This window comes from Erinaceus europaeus, chromosome 12 (assembly GCF_950295315.1).
Source record: "Erinaceus europaeus chromosome 12, mEriEur2.1, whole genome shotgun sequence".
Taxonomy (NCBI): Eukaryota; Metazoa; Chordata; class Mammalia; order Eulipotyphla; family Erinaceidae; genus Erinaceus; species Erinaceus europaeus.
In genome coordinates this window covers 72,564,751-72,589,523 of record NC_080173.1, presented here as the reverse complement: position 1 = coordinate 72,589,523, position 24,773 = coordinate 72,564,751, and the positions used below count along the sequence as shown (strand labels likewise).

Below are 24,773 nucleotides of genomic sequence, written 5' to 3'. Positions count from 1 at the left end.
AAGTTACTCTGTTCTTTTTCCAAATACCTGCCAGGGCTGTTGCATATGAGCCATTCCATTGCTCCTGGTGGCCCCCCTCCCTTTAAAATTCCAAATAGAGGGGTGCTGGGAGGTGGCACATTTGGTTAAGCACACTTTACAATGTGCAATGACCCCGGTTTGAACCTCCAGCTCTCACCAGCAGGGGGAAAAGTTTTATGAGTGGTGAAATAGGTCTGCAGATGTCTCTCGGTCTTCCTCTCTCTCTTCTCCTTCCCTCTTGATTTCTGTCTTTCTCCCATCCAAGTATTAACCAGGCCTGACCATACTTAGTAGCTTCTGAGATCAGATGAGATTGGATATCGGGTGTGTCTAGGGTGGTGGTAGGACCATAGTCTCTATCCAATAAATGAACAAAGATAAAAAAAATTCAAATAGAGAAAAGAGAGGAGGGAGAGAAACCATAGTACCACACCATTGTCCATGGAACTCCCCATGGTGTTCCTGTGTGTGTGGTGCCAGGAGCTTGAATCTGGGTGCCTGAGCACAGTAAAGTGTGTGCTCTACTGAAGATGATTTGGCTCTTAGCATGAGCATCACCTTTACTTGACCTGAGTTGAGAGGGACTGTGCGATTCTCTAGGGGGATAAGGAGTGGGAAGGGCGTCCTGGATGGAGGTGATGACCTAAGGAGAGATGGGAGAGACACAGGGGAAGAGAGAGTCCTGTCCTGGAGAGGGAGCCTCAGCAGGGCAGCAAGGTGGGCATAGGTGTGCGGATCGGGCCTCCACACTTATAGAGTAGCCCCAGGTGACTGCAACAGTGCTATGGTCTTCTCTGCTTCTGCACTGCAGCAGGGCACAGATTACAGCCTCTGCTAATGTGTCTCCTCCCCTCTGCCCCCCAGCCAAAGAGCGCGCATGTCTGTGCATCCCCAAGCGCCATTCTAATCACAGCTTCCTCTCGACACAATTTCTTGGGAGATTGCTAACTGTGTCTGCGGTGTATTCTCAGCGAATTGCATTGGCATGTCGAACTGTTGGTTGAAACAAGGGGAGAAGTGCTGCAGGACCACTGCTGGAGAGCAGTCTGGCCCAGAAGAATGTGCTGAGTCCCCGGGAAGGCCTGGCTGCTGGCTCACTGCAGCCCTCAGAGCCTAGGCTTTTCTTCAACATTTCTGGTCTGGACTGGGCTGTTACCTGTCTGGTCCATTTGTCCTCTCCTGCCAGGATCCAAGCTGGCTCTCTCCCCCCACTTGTCTGCTGTTGAGGTCTTCATGACATGCTAGTGAGTGGCCCTTTACTCTGACCCACAGTCTCAGGTCTGTGGGCTACGAAGTGGTAGTCTGGATTCTAGACTGTGTCTCTGCCTGAATTTTCTCCCCTTCCTCTTTGTACCTCTTCTCTTCTCTTCTCTCCTCCCCTCCCCTCCCCTCTCCTTCCCTCCCCTCTCCTTTCCTCTCCTCTCCTCTCCCTTCCCCTCCCCTCCTCTCTTCTCCTCCCTTCCCTTCCCTTTCCTCCTCTCCTCTTTAAATTTTTTTACTATCTTTATTTATTTATTGGATAGAGACAGCCAGAAATTGAGAGGGAAGGGGGTGAAAGAGAGGTAAAGAGACAGAGAGACACCTGCAACACTGCTTCATCACTTGCAAAGCTTTATCCCTTCAGGTGGGGACTGAGGGCACAAACCTAGGCCCTTGCATGCTGTAATGTGCGCCCAATCAGGGGCACCACCACCCAGGCTTTTCTCTCCTCTCCTCTCCTCTCCTCTCCTCTCCTCTCCTCTCCTCTCCTCTCCTCTCCTCTCCTCTCCTCTCCTCTCCTCTCCTCGCCTCGCCTCGCCTCTCCTCTCCTCTTCTCTCCTCCTTTCCTCTCCTCTGCTCTCCCCTTCCCTCCTCTTCTTCCTCTCCTCTTCCCTCTCCTCTCCTCTCCTCTCCTCTCCTCTCCTCTTCTCTCCTCCTTTCCTCTCCTCTCCTCTCCTCTCCTCTCCTCTCCTCTCCTCTCCTCTCCTCTCCTCTCCTCTCCTCTCCTCTCCTCCTTTCCTCTCCTCTTCCCTCTCCTCTCCTCTCCTCTCCTCTCCTCTCCTCTCCTCTCCTCTCCTCTCCTCTCCTCTTCTCTCCTCCTTTCCTCTCCTCTTCCCTCTCCTCTCCTCTCCTCTCCTCTCCTCTCCTCTCCTCTCCTCTTCTCTCCTCCTTTCCTCTCCTCTTCCCTCTCCTCTCCTCTCCTCTCCTCTCCTCTCCTCTCCTCTCCTCTCCTCTCCTCTCCTCTCCTCTCCTCTCCTCTCCTCTTCTCTTCTCTCCTCCTCTCCTCTTCCCTCTCCTCCCCTCCCCTTCCTTCTCTCTCTTCCTTCTCTTTTTGAAGTTGCTGGGATCTCATTGCTCTGAGCCAACTTTTTTTCTAGGAGAGAGAGAGAGAGAGAGAGAGAGAGAGAGAGAGAGAAAGACACCACAGCACCAAAGCTTTCTCCAATGCAGTGGAGGCCAGGCTTGAACCTAGGTCAGGGGTATGACAAAGTAGGTAGGCTGCCCATGTGAGCTATTTGCCTGCTCTTTCTTTCTCTTCATTCCTTCTTTTATTTTCTTTCTTTCTTTCTTGTCAAATTTCCAGCTTCCTAGGAAAAAAAAACCTCAGTTGGGGACTTGGATGGTGGCTTAGCAGTGGAGTGCATGCCTTGCATGTGTGAGGCCATACAACTGCATAAAATGACAGAGTGGTGCTCTGGGGGCGCTCTCTCTCCAATAATAATAACAGAAATAATAATAATGTAGAAAATAATCTTAAAGATAGAGAAAAGGCCTTAATCCAGCTTCCATCCTCCAGCATTATCAAGAGAGTCTGGGAAAGGCCAGCACTAACCTCTTTCTAGGCTACAGCAAAGTTCTCAGTGCAGGGTGTGTCGGGTCTGGCAGGGCTGCAGGGGGTCCCAATCACAAGGACAAGGTGTGGATGAGGCCTCCGGCAAGAACATGAGGCAGCCCCACCTTTCTCTCTACTCCAGGGCCAGCCTCTTCCCTCCACACCAGGCATCCCACCATTTCCCATGAAACCCTATCTCCTTGACACTAGAATCACAGGGTCCTGCCTGAATGGGAAGGGCACTAACAGTGTGTTTTTTATGGGGGTGGGGGGGGGAGCAGAGTGACCTTCTTAGAGGAGTAGGGCCTTTGTTCGTTAGTTTGCTCTAGATAGGGACAGAGAGGTAGAGAGTCAGACAGTGAAAGCTTCAATCAATGCTGTGAGTTTAAGCCTGGGTTGAACACATGGCAAAACAATACATTATGGAAATGAGCTATTTCACCACATTGGAGTGAGGGCCTTTTATGACTTTGCTCCCCACTCCCTAGTCCCCCACTCCTCACCCCAGTAGATATATTTGAGATAGAAGTTGGGCCCATACCTCAACATATTTGGTAGTTGAGACTTTCATTTCTATTGAAAATCCATTTCCTAGATGTCAAGTGGGGGTAGTAGTAGGGGTGGGGGTAGGGGCCCCCTTGATTCAGGGTGGCTTCTGGGAGCTTGAGTGAGCTGGGTTCTGGGTTTAGGATGGGTGGGTGGGCAGAACACAGGACCTGCCCAGCTCTGACCTCTCCAGGACTTCTAACCTTACACATTCTCCCCTCTCCCTGTGGCTCACTTAAACCCTTCCCAGACCTGAGTACAGATTCTGAGCTTGCTGGGCAGGTTTTCAGCAGACTCTGGCTTCAGCTCTTAGCCCTGAATAGGCTTACCTGAGAGACAGCTGCAGTACTTGAACTACTTTACCCCCCCAACACTTTAACTACCCAACACTCCACCCTGGCAGGGGGTGGGGGCAGGGCTCTTAAGGGTCCCCATAAGGGCCTCAGGAACAGCCCACTGCAGCAGAAGCCCCCACCTTGAGAGCAGCCTACCCCAGAGCCTGAGATGACAGCAGGGGGACTTTCTCTGTACTGAACAGTTGCCCTAAAACTCACTTTATTACCTCAGTCTTGTCATTTTTCAGTAGGGCAAGGGATGTTTATGGTATAAAGCACGCATGGGTTCAGGAAAGGTGAGATCAAAAGTTTATGCTCTTGAGCCACTGAACTCTCAGAGGTGAGGCTGAGTTTTGAGGGCCCATCTTTCTAACTCAGCACGGCACCAACAGGGCTGGCATTTGATTGAAGCCTATGTGCTTTTCCGAAACAGGAGACCAGCTGTTCATAACGCCACACTGTTCTATGATGGAGGGATTGTTATAATTGTGAAAGCCAATCTATCACTACTTGTTCGTCCTTTAAACTGGCCACCGGTCCTAGAAGTGCCGACACATTCAGCACTCTGAGCCATATTTCTTACACAGGTCAGAGCACTTTACAACCTTGGAAAAAAACTTTCCTTTCCACTGAAGGATCAAGTTTGTATGGGTCGGCTGGTGGTCTTGTGCCATTCCTGATATTTGTTACACAGTCTGGGGATGCATCAAGGTGAAAGACTTGGAAGGGGAATTGGGCTGACATCTCCCTTCACAGACAATCTCTTGAATGTTTTGGCCATAAGGAAGGGCTGCAGTGGAAAGAGAAACACACCATCAGCGTCAGAATTTCAAAGTTATTTGTACCTATTAAGGGCAGAGCTGTGCTTCTCCAGTTTCTTAGATTGACTTGCTGAAGCCCTAGCTCTTAATGTGACAAACCTTGGAGATAGGGTGGTTAAGGCCAACTGAGGTCAGTAAGGATGGAACCCTAATGTGATAAAACTAGTGTTCTTATAAAAATAGGAGGATTGGGGGCTGGGTGGTGGTAGCGCAGTGGGTTAAGTGCACATGGCGCAAAGCATGAGGACTGGCGTAAAGAACCCAGTTCGAGCACCCCCCCCCCCCGGCTCCCCACCTGCAGGGGGTTGCTTCAGAAGCCATGAAGCAGGTCTGCTGGTGTATATCTTTCTCTCCCCCTCTCTATCTTCCCATCCTCTCTCTCGATTTCTCTTTGTCCTATTCAACGACAATGACAGCAACAATAGCAACAATAATAAGGATAAAGAACCAGGGCAACAAAAGGGAAAAAAATAGCCTCCAGGAGCAGTGGATTTGTAGTGCAGGCACTGAGTCCCAGCAATAACTCTGGAGACAAAAATAAATAAATAAAAATAGGAGGAGATACTTGAGTTCTTTCTACACACAGAAAGATAGGTCTTGTGAGGTCCTGGTGAGGACACCTGGTCTGCTGTGGGGAAAGAGTGAAACGGTCTGGGAAAACATGCTGGAACAGGGCAGGGGTACACTTAGTGTTTGGTCAGCACTACCTGTACGGTGTGATTAAAAGGACTCTGGATGAGTCCTCAGGCAGACATAGACTTGGGCTCCACTGACTCACTTTCCTCATTTGTACATGGTAGGTGATGATATTTATCTATCTTACTGTTTAAAGAACTTTTTTCCCCCACCAGTGTTATCGCTGGGACTCTGCATGATTCTACCGCTAAGAGTAGCCATGCTCTTTTTTCTTTTTTTTCCCTTTTCTTTTCTCATCTATATAGAGGATGAGAGACAGAGAGCAATAGAGAGGGAGGGAGAGACATTGAGAGAAAGAGATACTATAGCGCTGCTCTATTGTTTTGAAGCATCCCTGCTGCAGGAGTTCCCCTGTGGTGACTTGAGGCTTGAACCTGGGTCTTTGTGCATGGCAACATGTGAGCTCTATTGGCTGACCCACCTGCCAGCTACCTTTCATTGGTTAAAAATGCACATTTTCTCATATATATATATATATATATATATATATATATATATATATATATATTTGCCTCCAGGGTTATTGCTGTAACTCGGTGCCTGCACTATGAGTCCACTGCTCCTGGTAGCCATCTTTTTTCTTTTTTAATTTTTTATTTATAAAAAGGAGACATTGACAAAACCATAGGATAAGAGGAGTACAGCTTCACACAATTCCCACCACCAGATCTCCATATCCCATCTCCTCCCCTGGTAGCTTTCCTATTCTTTTTTTTTTCCCTCCAGGGTTATTGCTGGGCTCGGTGCCTGCACCATGAATCCACCACTCCTGGAGGCCATTTTTCCCCCTTTTTGTTGCCCTAGTTGTTGTAGCCTCGTTGCGGTTATTATTGCCATTGTTGACGTTGCTTTGTTGTTGGATAGGACAGAGAGAAATGGGGAGAGGAGGGGAAGACAGAGAGAGAGGGGGAGAGAAAGATAGACACCTGCAGACCTGCTTCACTGCCTGTGAAGCGACTCCCCTGCAGGTGGGGAGCCGGGGGCTCGAACTGGGATCCTTACGCTGGTCCCTGCGCTTTGCGCCACGTGCGCTTAACCCACTGCGCCACCGCCCGACCCCCAAAGATAGACACCTGCAGACCTGCTTCACCGCCTGTGAAGCGACTCCCCTGCAGGTGGGGAGCTGGGGTTCGAACCGGGATCCTTATGCCGGTCCTTGTGCTTTGCGCCACCTGCGTTTAACCCACTGCGCTACAGCCCGACTCTTTCCTATTCTTTAACCCTCTGGGAGTATGGACCCAAGGTCATTGTGGGTTGCAGAAGGTGGAAGGTCTGGCTTCTGTAATTGCTTCCCCGCTGAACATGGTCTTTGACAGGTTGATGCACACTCCCAGCCTGCCTCTCTCTTTCCCTAGTGGGGAAGGGCTCTGGGAAGGCGGATCTGCAAAGATTTGATGCCTATATTACATTTATGTCTACAAAGTCAATGCACAGGGGCCAGGTGATGGAGCACCTGGTTGAGCGCACATGTTAGAAAGAGCACAAGGACCCAGGTTTAAGTCCCTGGTCCCCACCTGCAGGGGGAAAGCTTTGCAAGTGGTGAGGCGGTATTGCAGGTGTCTTTCTCTCTCCCTCTTTTTCTTGCCCTCCCTTTTGATTTCTGGCCGTCTCTATTCAATAAATCAATAAATATATTTAAAAATTAAAAAAACAGTCAATGAACATATAGGGCTGTCATAGTCGGAGCTCAGGGAGGTGATATTGCTCAGAGATGCTTTGAGTCAAAGAAGTTATAAGCAATATTGACTTAGCTGCAAAAGCTAGATGTTTCCCCTGCTGCTTTGATAAAGTGATCTTTGAAGCGAACCTTCTCCTATAAATCTGGAACATCATAGCTGAGCAGATGCAAACTGTCAGACCATAAGGAACCCCTGGGTGCCCGTCTTTCAAAGAGGAACATGCTCTGTGCTGGGCTTCTGGAGACTGTTTCTCAGTCCTCCTGCTTGGGAGTGGGGGAACTGGAACATCCCAGAAAGTCAGAGGGTGGGAGGGAGGGAGAGGAAGAAGCCTGGACTAACACTCTGTGTAGAGTGTGGTCTAGGCACTCTACACAGCTAAGGTGTGAGGTGGGTAGTGTTATCTCTGTCATTCAGATGAGAGAATGGAGGCAAAGAAATACAGAAACTTACCCAAGCTCTTACTACTGGTAAGTGGAGTTAGGATCAGACTTGGGTAATCTGGTGGAGAAGCCTTGTCCCATTGTCTGACAGTCTAATCTAGCCTTCCTGGTCTAACAATAGGTAATGACTCCACAAAAGAAACCAATTATCACCAGCAAGGATTTCTGGAGGATTTCTGCATGTCTCAGTATGCTTCACTTAGTATGAGATACCCATATCATCATTATAGAAAGAAAACAAATTGCTTAAGATTCCGAGCTAGCCAAAGGTAGGGTTGGGATAAGAACCAAGTCTTTAAATTCCTGTCTCTGGCCCATACTGAACAGTGTCTCTTCCTCCCCTGCCCTGTCCAGCTGTCTTTCTGGGGGTACTGCCCACCAAAGTGCCATGAACAGGATGATCCCATCACAAGCTGACCATCACTCTGTTCCCAGCCATGTGGATTCATGTTTTGTCCTTTCCTGGGAACCTCTTTAAAAACATGACTAAACAGATTTATCCCTGGGCTCTTCCACAGAAGTCCAAAGGCAAAGTACCTTACTTGAGCATTGTGTTGGCCTTAGAAGGAATTAGGAGTTTGGAGTCAGGCATTCTAAGCCTGTATCAACTGCCTCTCTTTAATAATTAGATATTGTGGGGAGTCGGGCAGTAGCGCAGCGGGTTAAGCACAGGTGGCGCAAAGCACAAGGACCGGTGTAAGGATCCCGGTTCGAGACCCCTCGGGGAGTCATTTCACAGGCGGTGAAGCAGATCTGCAGGTGTCTATCTTTCTCTCCCCCTCTCTGTCTTCCCCTCCTCTCTCCATTTCTCTCTGTCCTATCCAACAACGACGACAACAACAATAATAACTACAACAATAAAACAGCAAGGGCAACAAAAGGGAATGAATAAATAAATTTAAAAAAAAGAATTAGATATTGTGGGTTGGGTGGTAGCACAGTGGGTTTTGCGGACATGACACAAAGTACAAGGACTGGCGTAAGGATCCCAGTTCGAGACCCTGGCTCCCCATCTGCAGGGGAGTCACTTCACAGGTGGTGAAGCAGGTCTGCAGATGTCTGTTTTTCTCTTCCCTTCCTCTCTCCATTTCTCTCTGTCCTATTCAACAATGACAACATCAATAATGACAAAAATAATAATAACAATAAAACAATAAGCGCAACAAAAGGGAAAATAAATAAATACTAAAAAAATTAAAAATGTTAAAAAAGAACTAGATATTACTTTATTCTTTGGAAACTCTTTATGTGATAATATATGAACAGAATCAAATGGTATATGTCACACATAATAGTAGGCCATTTTGTTTCTATTTTTTATAAATATTTAAAGTTTTTAAAATTATCTTCATTTATTTATTGAATACAGACATGCATAAATTGAGAGGGAAGGGGGTGATAGACAGGAAGAGAGACAGGGAGACACCTGCAACACTGCTTCACCACTCACTCCTGCAGGTGGGGAACCAGGGACTCGAACCCTGGTCCTTTAACATTATAATGTGTGTACTCAACCAGGTGCACCACTGCCCAGCCCCAATCATTTTATTTCTATAAGGTTCAGTCTTCCCATCTGTCATATAGTAAAGATCTTGTCCTTCGTCATTGGCAAAAGAGTCAAGAACATTTTGCTTGTCATAAGAAAACCCAATGTATAAAATTCACCTAACACTGAGTTAGGTCAGGGTTGATTTTAATTATTCAAGGGGCCACAACTCCCACAAAGGACTTATCCACGACCCTTTAACTGGTGGCAGTATAGCAACATAGGCATACTGTCATGCCGGTTTACGACTCATTAGCTACTTGACAGTGACTTTAGTGAGGAGAGAGAAAAAGAGCACAGCTTGTGTTATGGAAAACCAGCCCTAGGAGTCATTACCTGCTTTAAAAAAAATCAAATAGGATAGGAGCGAAAGTAAAATAGGTCTTCAAGAGTAACCCCAAGAAAAGATTTCATTTATAAACAAATACCTACACTCTGGAAATAATACCTGTTTCCCAGAAGTTCAGTTAGTCTTCAGTTGTTTAAAACAAGACATAAATGCAAAGTCAGGCACCCCTAGACATTTTCCCCCACCTAAACTTTGCAAACCTAGTGACAGGTGATTGGAATGAGCCTTCACAGTGTAAGATGCCAAGGTTGTAACTGTTAATTCTTCTGACTGTAATTTATTCATCTATCCCTTTGGGTAGCTAAACAGTGCTGATCACGAGCTGCCCAATCAGCTTATAAATCTTGTTGATGAATCACTCTCATTCTTTCAGGTCTTTCTCTGGGCTGTAGTAATTCTTGACAACTACCTTTGAGCCTCTGTCTCCTGTGGGTGCAGAAGAGAAGAGCCATCTATTAGGAGGAACATGTGGAGAACAGAAAGCCCCTGGCACAGGAGACATTGCAGAGCTTTCTTCTCAGGATGGAGCGTCCAAGCCACGGGATGCAGGCTGTGTTCTCTGCTCAGAGGTTTCCAGAGTGTGAGGCATTCATGCTGGCCTGGGGATTTTGCATGAGGGATGGCTGGGAAAATTCTACCCATAGAGCTTCGGTGAGTACCTAGGGAATCTTCACTAGGAAAATGCCATGAGCTGCATGGTGAACTTAGTGTAGGTAAGCTAAATCAGCGTAGCAGGTACCGTGAGTGTTTCCCCACTGGGGTCCCTCCTTCTTGACAAGTTGACACCTTCAGCAATTCCCTTCCCCATGACTGTCATAGTCTCCTAATTGTCCCATGACCTTCCTAACAAGCTGACTCTTACTCGGCCCCATCACGTCACCACCTTCCCCAGTGACATTCAAGCTCCTTTTGACCAGACAACCTCCATGATCTTCTTTTCCTTGTCTCTGTCTCCGTTTCCCAAACCATCCGGCATCATACCATCTCCACCTTCACTCTGGTGTCTCCATCCCTGAATTGTCCTTCCTGCTGTTCAGCTGACAATCACTAAGACTGCGTGAGGAGATGAGGGCTAGCTTTCTCTTTCTCAGGGCCAGCACAAAGCAGTAGCTCAACGGATGGAACTCCTTGGCTGTGTTTGTGCTGAGCCAGTTACTATGGTAATTTCCCTTCCCTGGGCCTCAGTTTCTCCATAAGAACTGGAAGGTTGCTGGGCAAAGGTCAGTCCTTGATGATCCCTCAAGGCTCTGTCACACTCACCCCCCCGCCCCTGCCTGCCCAGCTTCTCCATCTCAAGATTCTGTGATCTCCTTACAAACACAGTGTGGTCATGTGAAGGGCAATCAATAGTAGGAGGTTTTTTTTTTTTTTTTTTTTTCCCCTGAACCATGTCTCTGTGAACCACAATTCTTCAGAAGTCTGTCCTCAGGGGTGCCTATAGCTTTCAGCTTTGCCTAACGCCAGAGAGAATTTATCTTTACAGTGAAGCTTATGGTGCAGGTTTAGCAAATGTGGCGTCTCAGGTGTTCTGGGCACTTCATTTATCAAGCAAGCATGGCTTTGTTATTTAGACTTTTGTCACTCGGCTTGTAAACTAGGCCTCAAACATAACATCAGGGGTAAGACGGCCTCTTTTATTGGCCTGGATGAGGAATAATGGACAGGATCAGTAATGCCTTGGTGGGGGGGGGGGGAGAAAAAAAGGCAATTTGCAGGCTCACCACTTACTATGCAGACTGCAGGGCGAGTGTGGGGAGGGCAGAGGGGGTTCTTGCCACAGTTCAGGTCACATGACCCACGGGCTCCAGCAGCACTGGCCACATGGCCTGGGACACGTACCCTCCCCTCCCTTTCATGGAGTTACTGATAAGACTCTCATTCAGGACTTCCCCATCTGCATTGCCAGAGAAGTCACATCGCAGGGACTTGGGTGATCCCCTGAACCCCACCCTCACCACCACCCCCCCCAGCTCTCTGGAACCAGAAATACATTGCATGAAGGTCAGTTCTGATATATTGTTGTGTGGTGGTACATCCACAGGCTTAACAGACTCAGAGAAGGGCAAGCTCTGGGGTGGTGGGGGTGTGGGGGTACATTATATAAGGCTGGCAGCTCCTCTCTGCCACATGTCTGAACTTGGGTGTGCAGGAATTGGTCCCTCAAGGCTATGTGTGAAAGGATTCCTTGAGTGTCTCCAGCTCAGTAATGGCCACCTGACTTAATCCGACTCCAGCGAAGCTCCTCACCTGTTAGTTTAGCCTCTTTCCTTATCAAAGAGTCACTGTGCTTTCCCAACGGCCACTGTATGCAGCCAGCCAGCCCGAGAACTTCCTGCTCCCTGTCCTTTGTCCTTTTGGCTTTCCTCTGTTATATACTGGTTTGCTAATTTAGCATCTCAAGTCTTTCCTTCTCCAGGAAGCTTTTCTGGATCAAACTCTCACTTTCCTTCTTCCTGTAGCACTACCTATCTGATCACTGGGTGTTTTGTGCAAGCAGTGCTGTGTTACTATCATTTATATTTCTTTTTTTTTAATTTAAAGATTTTATTATTATTTATTTATTCTCTTTTGTTGCCCTAGTTGTTTTATTGTTGCGGTTATTGTTGTTGGATAGGAGAGACAGAAATGGAGAGAGGAGGGGAAGACAGAGAGGGGGAGAGAAAGACAGACACCTGCAGACGTGCTTCACCACTTGTGAAGTGACTCCCCTGCAGGTGGGGAGCTGGGGCTCTAACCAGGATCCTTATGCCGGTCCTTGCACTTTGTGCCACGTGTGCTTAACCTGCTGCGCTACTGCCGGACTCCCACCATTTATATTTCTATGATTTACCATCTTTCTATCTGTCCCAAAGGCCTCGGGACCATTAGGAATGGGACCTGCTTGGTGGATCCTCATTACCTAGCTTCGCCTAGTGGAGGATACCCTGAAGACTGAGCGTTTCTTGGATGGCATCATCACAGAATTTGGGATGAGCCGAATTCTAAGATTAAAGTACAAATCCTTAACCCAGTTTGCCAGGCCCTGCTCATTCCAGACTTTGTCCTCTAGCCAGGCATCGTGGACAGCATAGGGCCTACAGTTCAAATGGCCAACAAGCTAGCTGATCCTTGTTCCTACTTGTTTTTAGCAACTCCTTCAGGAAGCCTTCCCTGAACTTCAAAGATTTATTGAGGATCCATCTCTGGCCTCCACTAGCATGCCAAGCTTGTCTTTTCTTATCACTTGTCACAAGGCATTGCAAACTCTCTCACACAGAGGTCGAGCTCTCCTTGGGTGAGAACATGTGTTAAGTGTCTTATGAGTTTCTGTGGTGTGCAGACACTTGGTAAATACACCTTTAATTAACGATGAATGGGTGGATGAAGGATGGTGGGACGTGGAGAGCCCACTGATGAAGGGGTACAAGAAACTGGGAGAGGGTCCACACAAAGCTCCCACCATGCTTGAGAACCTGGAGGTAAGGCCTGTGAAACTAGGTGATGTATCTATCTACCTCCAAAGCAGTTTTTTCATTTGAAGTCTTTCTCACCTTAACCCTTCCAAGCTCTATGGTCAACTTCTGCCCAGATTTCCCAACACAGAATGAATCTCTCCTTCTCTTACCATGTGTGTATGTGCGCGCGCGCGTGTGTGTGTGTGTGTGTGTGTGAGTGACACACACACACACACCTGTCCGTTTTGTAACCTATAGTAAATGCTTGATGGGGGTGTACAAGTTAGAATTTTGAGTGATGGGGACCAGGAAGAGACTCACACAGTAGAGTGCACACACCACCATGCACTAGGACCCAGGCTCAAGGCCCCAGACACCACATAGAAGCCCTTGCAGGGGGGTAAGTTTTACTAGCAGGGGAGGGGTGTTGCACTGTCTCACCTACTTTTCTGCTCTATCTCCTTCTCTATTTCTCTCTGTCTCTGTCCCTCTATGGCTGTCAGGAGTGGTGGAGTCATCATATACACACGCTGAGCTAGGGGAATAACCCTGGTTACAAATAAATAAATAAAAACATTAAAAAAAAGAAATTTTAAAGATTTTATTTTATTTTTATTTATTCATTTTCCCTTTTATAGTTATTGTTGTTATTATTGATGTCATCGTTGTTGGATAGGACAGAAAGAAATGGAGAGAGGAGGGGAAGACAGAGAGGGGGAGAGAAAGATAGACACCTGCAGACCTGCGTCACCGCTTGTGAAGCACTCCCCTGCAGGTGGGGAGCCGGGGGCTTGAACTGGGATCCTCATGCAGGTCCTTACACTGTGCACGCGCCACATGCGCTTAACCCACTGCGCTACTGCCCGACTCTCTTAAAAAAGAATTTTGACTCTCATGCCTGAGGTTTCATAGTCCCAGGTTCAGTCCCCTGAACCACCATGAGCCAGAGCTGAGCAGTGCTCAGGTAAAATAAATAAATAAATAAATAAATACATTAAGAAAAAAGAATTTTGAGTGAAGAATCCAGGAATTCAAGCCTCATTTCTGCAGCCAGCTGCATGACCCCAAGAAAAGCACTTACTCTTTCTGGACCTCAGTTTTCTCAGCTATCCAACAGATGAGACTAGATCAGTGGTTCTCAACAAAATTGCAGGGTTAGAATCCTTTAGGAGGATTTCAAAAAAGCACTGATATTTGGGCTCTGTGCCACAAAAATTGAATTCTAATCTCTGGAGTGAGCCCAGGGCATCTGTGGTTTATACAGGTCCTCTTGGGTAATTCAGACGCAGCGTGTGGATTGGGAATCACTGCCCTTGGTGATCCCGTTCTATTATTTAATTCTGCCACTTATCATGGAGAAGACAGGACTGAGCGAAGATGGGGCAGCCATTTTCCTTTTAAACCCCGTGAAGAAAGGCCAAAGGCAGAGAGGCTCAACTGTACCATCTGGGGTTTAATTTATTTTAGGCGTTTCCTGAATAGACAACAGCGGGTGTGCTGAATGTAAAATCAGACAAGAGAGGCCCTGAGCTTGAGATTTCTTTGCAGAAATATGCTGCCAAGGGACAGGAAGGAATTATTCTCCTCAGGGCTCAGCCTGGAGTATAGGGCTGAAGCAGTTCCCTCGGAGGATGCCTGTACCCCATTGATCACCGGGAGACTTCCCTCCTTGGTCTGGCCTGGTGATGCTCTCTGAGCACCTGCTCAGGCCTCATGGGACATGAAATGGCAACCTGTCTCTTGTTGACCAAGCAGCCCAGACAAGTCCCTTCTCTCTGTGCCTCCTATGCTGAGAAGGATGATAGATAAATAAAATGTCTTAGCCCATCAATTCTAAGTCACACCTTTTATATCTCTGAAAAAAAAAGATATCTTTTATATCAGGTCTTACAGCCAGTGGCTTCTTACCATTAATTGGCAGGATCCTTCTTACCTAAGGCCTTACCATATCTATTATCTCAGCTCTGATGAAATGTGCCATACATTAGCCCCTCATAATTCGAACATTGTAAAGCTTCCATGACCCCATGGATCCACAGCCTTCAGTTTACTTCATCTTTACCATCAAAGACATAGTCATCAAACTCCTGGATGTTTTCCACTTGGAACTATTCACGAACCAGCTGCATCAGCAACACCAGTGCATCAGAAAAGGCAGCTGGATGGAAATGGAAATGCAGAGACTCAGGACCCACCCTAGACCTGCTGAATCTAGACCTCCATTTTTGCAAGATTTCCCAGGTGATTCTAAACACATTGAGACTGAAGGAGCACTGCAATAGTTCACTCCTCCTTTAACGAACTCCCCCCCTTCCCCCCGCCACACACACACACCATAGCTATTTTCCAGGAGTGCTTATTCAGAGCCTCACTATAAATAAGATCCTCCTGGGGTCCCCTTTAAAAATTTTTTATTAGTGATTTAATATTGATTTGCAGAATTGTAAGATAACAGGCGTATAATTCCACACCTTTCTCACCACCAGAGTTCTTTGTCCCCATGGCCTCCATTGGAAACTGCAGTGGTTCTCCTAAGGTCACAGATACTGGGACCCCATTTTAAGTCATACTTGCATACAGAAAAGGAAGGCAGACCTTGGAGAATAGAAGCCTGTACTGTCCCTTTAGGCACCAGTGGCAAGGCAGGTGGACAATGGCAGCTGTAGCTGTACCCTCTTAGGTGACAGAATTGTAGCTGGGCCTGGACAAACACTTCAGCCTCTCTTCCTTATTGACATGAGATGCCTGTACTGCCCCACCCCTTCCTGGCCCCCACCCTTGGGACTCTCCTGACCCTGCCCTATCCTCTCACTAAATTTCTGGTGTACACTCTACTCAGCTCTGTTCCTGGGCACCACTGTGCATCTGCATTTTGCATTCTCTTCATGCTCTTCTTAAGTTGAGCCATCATCTGTGGGCTGCTCAGGGCTGAGTGGCCTGGGTCACTCTGTGAAGTTTACTGGTCAATGAATGACTCATTAAAAATGGAGGCCACTCCCATCAGGGACTGCCCTCAGGAAGAAATTAATGGGCAGAGCAGGTGATTAAATTAAGTAGGAGTGAAATATCCCATTGAGCTGGTGTCTTCAAGCTGCAGAGCTGCTGTCACCAGGAGGAGCTGGGTGTATTTGCAGGGCTTCTCCAGTGGCCTCAGGCTTCTTCTGAAGCTGGAGAGCCTCTTCCAAAGCTTCCAGCCATCTGCTGAGAGGCCCAGGTCGAGCTATACTTGGCTCTCTCCAGATTTCCAAAGTCCCTGACAGCTTACGTCCACAGCATCATCAGCCCAGTGTGAATGTGTGTGGTTGGCTGGGTGTGTGCTGAAGGAAGAGGGACTGGGTCCCAAGGGGACCAAGTCAGGGCTAACAACTGCATACCTTAGGCATCACATACGGGTCTTTGGCCCTATTTGCTTGATTCACCTCCTTCCCTTCCTCCCTCCCTCCCTCCTATTCTCCCTCCCTCCCTTCCTCTCTTCCTCTCTTCCTTCCTTCTTTCCTCCCTCCCTCCCTCCCTTCCTTCCTTCCTTCCTTCCTTCCTTCCTTCCTTCCTTCCTTCCTTCCTTCCTTTCTTCTTTTGCCACTAGGTGTTTTGTGCCTGCATGACAAATCCACCACCACTCACAGCAGTCATTTTATTTCATTTATTTTTAACCTCCAGGGTTATTGCTGGGGGCATGGTGCCTGCACTACAAATCCACTGCTCCTGGAGGCTATTTTCCCCCTTTTGTTGCCCTTGTTTATTGTTGTTGCTATTGTTGTCACTGTTGTTGTTGGATAGGACAGAGAGAAATTGAGAGAGGAGGGGAAGACAGAGAGGGGGAGAGAAAGACAGACACCTGCAGACCTTCTTAACCTCTCGTGAAGCTACTCCCCTGCAGGTGAGGAGCTGAGGACTCGAACTGGGATCCTTACGCTGGTTTTTGCGCTTTGTGCCATGTGTGCTTAACCTGCTGCACTACCACCCAGCCCCCTCATTTCATTTCTTAAAAAAAAATTTTTTTTTTTGATAAGAGACAGAAAAATTGAGGGGGGTGGGAAGGGAGAGAGAAAGAAAAACACCTGCAGCACCGTTTCATCACACAAAAAGCTTCCTCCCTGCACATGGAGACCAGAGGCTTGAATACAGGCCCATGGTACGATGGTCTGTGCACTCTTCTGGGAGTGCCACCGCCCAGTGGTAGTTTTCTAACTCTGGGTGCATCTACATGATGGAGAGACTTGTTAGAAAGGAAGATTCCTGGGGCCCACCTCCAGGGAGTCTGATTGTAGTAGGTGTGAGGAGGACCTAGGAGTATCCATTTGCTTCCCATCTGCTTTGGACACAAGCAGACTGGGGAATGATTAGCTTAAAAAACTTCATATTGTCCTGGTATTGGGGGTTCATAAGGTAGAGGCTGTACTTGCCCAGATTCAGAGTAGAGAAACCATGCTTCACTTGACCCTACATGAGTTGGCCAGTGAAAATTAATCACCGTCACCTTTATGAGTGGATAGGGACCTACTGTAAAGATACTATCCACATTAGATTGGTTTTATTGAAGATAAATATACATTGCCATTGTTGATGTTGTTCATTGCTGGATAGGACAGAGAGAAATGGAGAGAGGAGGGGAAGACAGAGAGGGGGAGAGAAAGACAGACACCTGCAGACCTGCTTCACTGCCTGTGAAGCGACTCCCCTGCAGGTGGGGAGCCGAGGGCTCGAACCGGGATCCTTGCGCTTTGTGCCACATATGCTTAACCCACTGCGCCACTGCCCGACCCCCAACTTTTCTCTAATTTTATATATTTTATATGCTTTTCTCTATTTTTATATTTCATTGATTTATGCTCTGCTCTTAGTTATCTCTTATTTGTGCTTACACATTTCTGTTTAATTTGCTCTTTTTCTAGCTTTTTTTTTTTAACATGGAAGCTGAAGTCATTGATTTCAGTCTTACTTTTTTAAAAAACTTCTTTGTTGGGGAATTAGTGTCTTACATTCGACAGTAAATACAATAGTTTGTACATGCATAACATTTCCCAATTTTCCATATACAACCCTCAATAGGTCCTCTGTCATCCTTTTTGGACCTGTATTCTCCCACTATCTTTTTTTTAACACATTTAATTCTAGAAACTCTTCTTTCAGTTCTCTTTTGTGGCACTCACAATGTTTTACATGATGGACTTTCATTTTGAATCTTTTCAGAATACTTTCTTATTCCAATTTGATTTTTTTCTTTCACTCATGGATTATTTAGAAATATATATATGCTTCAACTTATTTGCAGGAATTTTCCAGGTTTCCTTCTGTTGTTGATTTTTTAATTTCATTATGATTAACGAATGTGCTTTGTATCATGTGATTCCTTTTAATTTTATTGACGTTTGTTTGATGATCTAGAACAGGGCCTAACTTGGCAAATCTTTTTTGTGTGCTTGAAAAGAATGTGTATTTTGCTGTTGCAGGGAGTGTTGTAAAAATGCCCATTAAGTCGAATTGGTTGGTAGCATTGTTTAAATCGATCTCTACTTTCTGTGTACTTGTAGCGGCAATTATCAAGAAAGGGTTTTTGAAATGCCCAACTAAAATAGTGAATTTGTATACTTTTCTTTGAAATTCTTCCAGTTTCTGCTTTATGTATTTTTGAAACTCTGCTACAAGGTACAAAAATGTTTAGAATTATTATGTCTTCTTGAGAAGTTGACCGTTCATTATGACAGGGCCATGTCTATTCTTAGATATATTATTTACTCTGAAAGCTAATTCTCCTGATATTAGCATAATCATTCAAATTTTCTTTTGATTGTGCAGGCAAGGTACATGGATTTCAAATATTTTATTTTAACTGCTTGTATCTTTACATTTAAAATGCATTTTGAGACTAGCATGTTGTTGTGACTTGATTTCTTATCAGTCTGACATATCTTCTAATTGCTGTGCTTAAACAATTTCCATTTAATGTGATGATTAATGTGTTAGGTTAAAGTCTATCATCTTGCTATGTGTGTTTTACCGATCCCATTTGCTCTCCAACCCCCTGCTCACTTTCTGCCCTCAGTTAAAGTATGTTTTGTGATTTCTTTTTTATTGGATTATTAACTATAGCTTTTTTTTGATAATTAATAGTTGCTGTATAGCTTATAGTGTGCATCTTTATTTATTTTTAAAAAATTTTAATTAGGGGATTAATGGTTTACAGTCGACAGTAAAATACAATAGTTCATACATGCATAATATTTCTTAATTTTCCACATAACAATTCAGCCTCCACTAGGTCCTTCTCTGCCATCATGTTCTAGGACCTGAACCGCCCCCCCCCCCCACCTCCAACCCCAGAGTCTTTTACTTTGGTGCAATACACCAACTCCATAGTGTGCATCTTTAAGCTATCATTGTCTACCTTTTTCATTGCCCATTAATCTGAAAAAAATTTTTTTTTTTTCATTTTTGGTGGGGGAGGCTATTTTAGGTGAGAAATTCAAACCTTGACAGACTCTGAACCTGGGACCTCAGAGCTGCACGCTTGAAGGTTTTTTGCATATCCATTATACTATCTATGTGGTCCCTTAGCAAACATACTCTTTTCAGTGTTTATCTCTTAATTTAGTGTTTGTCATTTCTATTTGTAATTAACAGCAGGTTCTAAGATTGTAAGATTACAGAGTAGTGTTCCACACCACATTCATCACCAAAGTTCTGTGCCCCCACTCCTACTTCCTAAAGATGACCACCATAATTCTCACAGTCTTAGAAACATTTCTTCCTTCCTTCTTTCCTTCTCTCTTTCTTAATCTTTCTCCTTCTTTCTCCCTTCTTTCCTTCCATCCATCCTTTCTTCCTCTCCCTTTATTTATCTTTTTCTTTCTTTCTTTCTTTCTTTCTTTCTTTCTTTCTTTCTTTCTTCCTTTCTTCCTTTCTTCATGCATATCAGTTCCACACATGAATGAAACCATCCATTACTTGTCTTTCATCTCTTTCACTAACCACTTCAAGTTCTCCCCATTTTGTCCCAAAGGACACAGTATGTCTCTTTTGATAGCAGAGTAGTATTCATGGAGTATATATATCCTATAACTAATTTAGACAGTCATCTGTTGTTAGGCATTCTGGCTGCTTCTACTCTTTGGTTATTGGGAATAATGTAGCTATGAACAGAGGGGTGTATATTTCCCTTCACATTAGTGAGAAAACCTAATAAAACTCTTAATAAATCTTGGTGGAAGCAGGAGTTAGAGCCTCTACTGCCATTGGCAGTCCAAGCCATCTCAACCCCAGATAATTTTGACATGTTGAACGATTTGTCCAAATAAAGAGTTGTCCCTGATTCTACTATGTTTCATTGCCTTTTAACTCAGAGAAGTGAACTCAAGTTTGCTTTTATTTTGTTTATTTTTTATTTTACAATCTGATTATCTTAACAGTCAAATGCACATTGCCAGGTTGATCACTGATGATCAATGACTTGCCCATCAATCAACTGATCTCTCTCTATATATATACTTATCTATAAATCTCTCTCTATATATCTATGTATACATATACATCCATCTACATATCTATATCCATATATAGAGAGAGAGTAAGTCAGGATTATTCCCCAGGCCTTACACTCCAGGGCTCTACTTCCTGTCTCTTCTCTCCCTCACAGCAAATCAGCACACAGTCATCTCAATTTTCATTCCTGATCTGTAATGACACTTGCATTTCCCACTGGGAAGAAGATGAATAGCCCAGTCCTCTGCTAGGAAGCATGAGGGAAAACTGTGCAACAATGATGCAGTCCCAGGTGGGCCCCTGTGTTGCCTAGACACATGACTTATACAGTACAATCCTGTGGTTTTTGACTGTTGCCATGGTGTGTGGACAAAAAGGAAGCATGTTTCCTTGGATAATGTCAATGATGACTCATACTTATTCCTATGAGGGCCAACTGAAGAAATGGGTAAGGCCTGGGAAATAGCCACAATAGTAATGTTTGCTATGTATTAGGAAATGGTTTGCTATCATGATTTTGCTTCCTCAAAGTGTGTAAAGGTAATATCACATTCAAAAGGAAGCTGGCATTATAAAGAGATGTGGAGGCTTGAAATGAAGTCTCTTTAACTGAGGACTTCCTCTCCTCTCTGTTACCAGGAATTCCGTGCTCCCAGAGCTGACCCCTGAGTGACCTATGAATTCAGATGCAGGGCAGAGTGACAGTAGGAGTAAAGACGTTGAAAACTGACAAGTCTGGATTTGAATTGTGTCTCCTCCTGACTCAGCCTTAGTCTCCCATCTCTGACATGGGCACAGGGAGGCTTACTTTGCAAGTTGGCTGGAATTTGGGAACCTGGATGAAGCAGCTTGCACATGGTGCTCACTCATCACCACTGTCACACTGGTGTTCTGTGAGTCCAAGAACAAGGAATGATGGAGTCAAATGTGGTCATTCCACTCATGGGCTATGATGTTACGGGGAGCTAGCACCTTATGGGTTTATGGGAAATGACGTCGGGGGACAAAAGGGCAAGTCAAATTTCAGTGAACAAATTGCACTAGAGGTGATTTTCAAAATCTGTCCCATACAGATTCCTACTGAGAGGACCCAGATACCATGGGCTTTGGGTAAGCAGAGGTTACCAGGAACACAAGCCAGGAGTAAATGAATAAGCAAGATTAGGAGCCTGCCAAGAGACAGAGGACAAAGAGAAGGAAAGATGTTAATCAAGCCCTCTGCAAGAAAAAAGAGCAACAGAGAAGGAGAAAGAAGTGAGGAAGTGCAAGGGGGGGGAGAAGGGAAGAGAAGAGAAGAGAAGAGGAGAGGAGAGGAGAGAAGAGAAGAGGAGAGGGGAGAGAGAGGAGAGGAGAGGAGGGAGAGAGAGAGAAAGAAGAGAAGAGAAGAGGAGAGGAGAAGGGAGAGAGAGGAGAGGAGAGGAGGGAGAGAGAGAGAAGAGAAGAGAAGAGAAGAGAAGAGGAGAGGAGAGGAGAGGAGAGGAGAGGAGAGGAGAGGGGAGAGAGAAGAGAGGAGAGGAGAGGAGGGAGAGAGAGAGAGAAGAGAAGAGAAGAGAAGAGAAGAGAAGAGAAGAAAAGAGAAGAGAGGAGAGGAGAGGAGAGGAGAGGAGAGGAGAAGAGAAGGAGAGGAGGGGGAGAGAGGAGAGGAGAGGTGAGGAGAGAGTAGGAGAGGAGAAGAGAGGAGAGAGAGGAGAGGAGAGGAGAGGAGGGGGAGAGAGGAGAGGAGAGGAGAGGTGAGGAGAGAGGAGGAGAGGAGAGGAGAGGGAGAGAGAGAGGGAGAGGGAGAGGGAGGGAGAGGGGGAGGGGGAGGGGGAGGGAGAGGGAGGGAGGGGGAGAGAGAGAGAGAGAGAGAGATGGAGTGTTCTACACACATATGAAACAAGTGGAGAGAAGAAAGAGCAGCTCCTTGGGTGTGGTTTCAAATAACATTAAGTTGAGTTGTTGTTTTCTGTAAGACCATCTGCAGCCTTCAGTAGTCATCGTCCTGTCTTAGAGTTAGCCTCTGAGGTCTTCTGCTACTCGCAACCCTAAGAGCCCTAAGATAGAACTATAAAATATACAGAGAGAAATATGCTAGGTTATTTCTTCCTTTAAGTGGGGGCTCTACATTTCCCTTTATTTCCTGTCCCTTCTCCAGTCCACAATAAGCACACACTGAGATCTTCCTGGAGAAACAAAGCAAAAGTAGGGCCCACAGGACTCTTGGAGGCTGCTGCTGTTTCTTCTTCTTCTCTCTCCATCCTTTACGGAAGGTGCTGTTTCTGTGCTGAGCACATGTATGTACATTTCCCTCTCCTCCTTTCCTAGGTCTAGTACTTTCCATTTCAACTGCTGTGCTGAACTTCTTTACCTGAAGCTGCTCGTAGAACCTACTCAGTGGAGACCTCATTCTGTACCTGGGTCACCCCTCCCTGAGCTCCTCAGAGTCTACCCTGTTCCCTGAGCAGAATAAAAGGAGACCACTCTAGGGCAAGTGGAGGCCATTTAGAAATGCTCTGAATGGTCTCAGTTCTAGGCTTTGGTGTTTAGCTAACACCAATTCCAGACTGTCCTATTTTCCTGCTGTGTATCCTTGGACATTTCCCCGTGATCCAGTTTTATTTTCTGTAACATGGGTTCTAGTCATTCCTACCTTATTGGAAATAAGAAAAAGTACACTTGTAGTAGTGTGTATGATACATTTTGGAAAGTACTATTAAAGCCACAATGAGACACCACCTCTCATCTATGAATAGAGCTTATGTCAGCAAAAAGGAAACGACAAGTGTTGGTGAGGATGTGGAATAAAGAGAAGTCTCTGTGCTGTTAGTGGAGATGCATACTGGTGTAGCCCCTGTGCAAAACAGTATGAAGAATCCTTAAACAAATAAAAACAGAACTACTTAATGATCCAGCAATATCACTATTAGGCACACAGTCCAAGGACATGAAAACACTGTTTCTAAAGGATTTAATCACTTCTATGTCCAGAACTGCAAGATTTACAATAGTCAAAATATGAAGCAACATAAATGTTCAATGATAGATGACTGAATAAAGAAGTTATGGGGGGGGTGTGTCAGCTGGGTGGTGGTACACCTGGTTGAGCGCACATGTTACAATGCACAAGGACACAGGTTCGAGACACCAGTCCCCACCTGCAAGGGGAAATCTTTGCAAGTGGTGAAGCAAGGCAACAGGTCTCTCTCCCTCTCTATCTCCTCCTACCTACTTGATTTCTGGCTGCTATCCAATAAATAAAGATGATTGAAAATAAACTTTAAGAAAGAAGTTATGAGAGGGCCAGGAAGAAAGCATAATGGTTATGCATAAAGACTTTCACACCTGTGCTCACTTCAGCAGCACCTATACTAAAATTGGAACGATACAGAGAAGAATATCATGGCCCCTGAATAAGGATGACATGCAGATTTGTTAAATGCTCCATATTTTTCTAGATGGAATTATGTTAATTGAGATAAGCCAGAAAGAGAAAGATGAGTCTGGGATGATCCCACTCATAAACAGAAGTTGAGAAAGAACAGAAAGGGAAACACAAAGCAGAATTTGACCGAGTTTGGAGTTGCACCAAAGTAAAAAACTCTGAGAAGGGGTGGGGAAGAATAGATTTTCAGCTCCACTGTAGGGGGGTGGGGGTAGGGACACAGATCTTTGGTGGCAGAAATGGTGTTACTATATTCTCCTATTAACCCATAGTTTTATAAATCATTATTTAATCAATATGAGAGGGGAAAATAGATTGAATGTCTGGATCTTTTTAATACATAGACTTCAGTTCTGAGTATATATTCCTTCAATCTAAGCACTTAAGGTCTCAAGTGAGTAAACTGATTAAATTTAAACACTAGAATTAAATTGTTAATGCATTTATTTATTTATTTATTCCCTTTTGTTGCCCTTGTTGCTTTATTGTTGTTGTTATTGATGTCGTCATTGTTGGATAGGAAAGAGAGAAATGGAGAGAGGAGAGGAAGACAGAGAGGGGGAGAGAAAAACAGACACCTGCAGACCTGCTTCACTGCATGTGAAGCGACTCCCCTGCAAGTGGGGAGCTGGGGGCTCGAACTGGGATCCTTCTGCCGGTCCTTGTGCTTTGTGCCATGTGCGCTTAAACCTCTGCACTACTGCCAGACTCCCATTAATGCATTTCTAATAATAACATTTTAAAAAATATTAAATTAGCTATAATATTAGACCAAAGAGACCAGAAGTAATTGGTCTTAGTATATAAGTTATAGTTATTTGCAATAGTATTAAATGACACAAATCATGGTAAGGTCATGTATGGTACAGTAAATTTTTTTTAAAGATTTTATTTATTTATTAATGAGAAAGATAGGAGAGAGAAAACTAGATATCACTCTGGCACATGTGCTGCTGGGGATCAAACTCAGGACCTCATGCTTGAGAGTCCAAAGTCTTATCACTGCGCCACCTCCCGGACCACGGTACAGTAAATCTTTACCATGGTATTTTCAAATTAAATCAAGTTCCCAAATAACTTAGTTATAATAATAATTATCTATTGCCTTCTTAAACCCAAGACAGTGAGGAACCTTCCTCATTCTCTATAAACCTGTACTTCTCCCAGTCCTGGAACCTCTGGGGCTTTGCTCAT

The 24,773-nt window shown here is 45.3% G+C and overlaps 1 protein-coding gene and 1 non-coding gene across 2 annotated transcripts in view; one reads left to right on the top strand and one right to left on the bottom strand.

The window, feature by feature from the left end:
* LOC103108069 (acid-sensing ion channel 2) overlaps window positions 1-24,773 on the bottom strand; it is a 351,524-nt gene that overhangs the window by 40,122 nt on the left and 286,629 nt on the right. The window lies entirely within an intron of this gene.
* Window positions 23,482-23,588, top strand: LOC132542230 (U6 spliceosomal RNA). The gene has a single exon (XR_009553336.1). It is a non-coding gene; the product is annotated as a U6 spliceosomal RNA (small nuclear RNA).